The 2,986-nt window shown below is 32.8% G+C and overlaps 1 long non-coding RNA gene across 1 annotated transcript; it reads left to right on the forward strand.

The window, feature by feature from the left end:
• Window positions 1-2,513, forward strand: LOC107870584. Its single transcript, XR_007055684.1, has 7 exons — window positions 1-51; window positions 139-263; window positions 340-615; window positions 709-816; window positions 1,200-1,411; window positions 1,945-2,033; window positions 2,340-2,513. It is a non-coding gene; the product is annotated as an uncharacterized LOC107870584 (long non-coding RNA).
• The last annotated feature ends 473 nt before the right edge of the window (window positions 2,514-2,986 follow it).

Raw genomic sequence — 2,986 nt, forward strand, 5'->3', positions numbered from 1 at the left:
TGGAGACAGAGATGATTATGGGAGGTGTTATCTTATTCCATATAGAACAGGGTAAGATTTCTAATATAACAACATTATTCATTTTTAATTACTATATTATTATGCTCTATAAAATTATTGTTTGATCTTGTGTTGTAGGTTTAAGCCGGATGCTGGAGTTGGAAAATTGCAAGTAAATGCATTTGTTGGCACTTCAATGGCTATTGGACCAGTGGAAAAAGGTTTCAGAAAATGACAGAGAAAAAATATTTAAAGAATTTCAAGTAAGGATTTAACTTATTGACTACTTAACACATTGTTAACAAAAGATTAAATATTATATTTTTGTTTTTGTTGTAGAAATATTACTGGTGGGATGATGTGAATGTATGTGTTATAAGGAGGAATTTTTACGAAGAGCTAGATCCAGATTTAACGGTCTGTTGGATTATGCCAGAACCAACTTGGTACAACCTGACTGGATACTCGAATCCTATGGCAACAGTACATTCTCTATTGGAATAGCCAAGAATACCAATTATTGAGGGACAGAGAAAAGAAAGCCCAGGCATCATCCAAGGGTGGCTCTCTACATACTGTGGGTGCAGTTAGTATGATTGCTGTCGATAAAAAATGGTATATAACTTTTACAGTTTTAATTGTTTGTTTCTATTTAAATTTTAAATTATTTGAAGATTAATAATTTTTTCATATGCTGGAAAATAAAAGGGTAGGAAGATATCTTTTGGTGAGGTATTCGAGAAGACGCATCTGAAGAAGAAAAAGAACCCAACTAATAAAGATGTTTGGGTTGAGCCTCGTGCAAAAGCTGCCCATGTAAGAATCAAATTTTGAATTTATGAATCTTTTTCTCAAAGTTGGTATTATTCAAGTATAAGTACTTTAATATTTTTTTACTATTAATTTTAACTTTACTTTGAATATAAGACAAATATATGCAGCTCCTTAGTGAGTTTTGTAGTAGTCATCCACCTAAAAGTCAGGGTGACCCAATACCCCAACATGTAGAGGAGGAGTTATGGGAACAAACTGTGGGTCTTGTAGTTGGAGGCCATTACTACGGATACCACAGAAATTATTTTGGCAAGAATGTTAGGTCTTTGTCCGGTCCTACATCCTATACCTCTTCAGTTAATAGATCAACCATTGAATCACTAAAAAATACGATTTCTAAAATCACTAAAAAGCTGCTTGTACAGAGAGAGAGGGTACATAAAAAGGAGGAGGAAACAACATCACAAATCAGGATGCTGCAGGAGCAGTTCAGCTCTTTTATTTAGTTTGCAAGGATTATTCCTCCATGTACTGGTGATGTAGTTCGGGCTGTAAAAGGTCTAGGCCCACTAGATGATATCAGCACAGATGAGGATGCGGAAGACGAACACGATGACGATGAAGATGAAGATGAGTGGTAGTTTTTTTACTTTTGTATGTTTTTAGACTTGTATTGTATATTAGTTGTATGGGAATACACTTGGTTTGTTGTTGTTGTTGTTGTTTCATTTGTTGCTTTTTTTAAAAAAAAATCCAAGAAATGGTCGGTTTTTTAAAAAAAAGTTGCAAAAAACCGACCACATGTGGTCGGTTTTTCTGGAAATTTTACAAAAAATTGGCCACTTGTGGTCAGTTTTATTAAAATTAATTAATTAATTTTAAAATAAAACCGACTATTTGTGGTGGGTTTATTTTAAATTTTTTTATTTTAAAATTATTATTTTCAATTTTAATAAAATAATAATGAATTTTAAAATATATATATATTTTTTAAAAAGCTACCACACTTTTATCGACCACGCATTTTGGTCAATTTTTTGGTCGAAAATTCAGGAAAATCGATCACATGTGGTCAGTTTTTGTGGTTGTTTTTTTATTTTTTTAGTAGTGACACATGTCACACAACCAGTCTTTTACCATTTATAGTTCTCACGGTTTTGTTTGTTTCAGCCATGGACATGTCCCAGTCTTATGAGAGCTTAGAGAATAGCCTTTACTAACATTCTTCTTGAAGCGGCTTCAACTTCGCCCTCACATAGGTGATTTCTAAACGTTTATCTTGTAGATTAAACTATTTGGTCAAATCTGCCAAATTTAGATAATCATTAAAAGACTTTACACCATAAGTCTTATGGTTGTTTACTAAACATTGTCTACATCATGAGAATGGGTAGGGTATATTGACAATGCCGAACCTGTCAAATGATCTTGGGTGTATTTATATGCCTAAGCACCATAACTTACCCATAATTTATCTAAGTTTTGAGAACAAAGTGTCTAGTTTCTTATGTTTTTACTCTACTTTGATGTAATTGAGCTAACCTATGTGATTAGCATAATTTCAGGTGTTAATGAGGTAGATAGAGACATGATGGGACTACGGATTGCGGAATGACAAATCACACAAGAGAAAAGTAGCTTGTTAGACCAAATATGGCGCCTAAAAACTATGTCCAAGACTAATTTGTCCTTTATAATTAGTTCAGGGACTTAGAAGGCAATTATGAGAGAAAAGATTATTAAAAAGACTTGATGCTGAATTTTTATCATTATTCATTATTCTGTATTATTTTTGCACTGAGAGTGGCGGCTTAGCACCAAGGGAGAAATGCTACTTCATCTTCTCCGATGAGATTGTGTTTACTTTTTGGTATGATGAATAATCTATTGTGATTCCCATTTTATTCATGAGTAGCTAAGTTTATTAGTTAGGGTTATGGAAGCCTTGTAGCACACAATCTATTACTTTGGGTTTTTGAATTCATCATGTATTGATCTGCTTATATCATACTCTCTTTGTTTATCTTGAATTCTTGTGGTTGTAAATATAGAGGATGTGCCTTAAAACTCAACTTGTTCGATAGAAAGATTGAGGTTCGAAAAAGAGAGTAGTGACAAGAAAATAGGATTTCCAACCTCTATTTTATATGTTAATGCCTTAACAGGATTAACTACTTGAAGATTTCGTATTGTTTTTGTAAACACTTTTGAT

The sequence above is a fragment of the Capsicum annuum genome, chromosome 5 (assembly GCF_002878395.1).
Source record: "Capsicum annuum cultivar UCD-10X-F1 chromosome 5, UCD10Xv1.1, whole genome shotgun sequence".
In the NCBI taxonomy this organism is placed as follows: domain Eukaryota; kingdom Viridiplantae; phylum Streptophyta; class Magnoliopsida; order Solanales; family Solanaceae; genus Capsicum; species Capsicum annuum.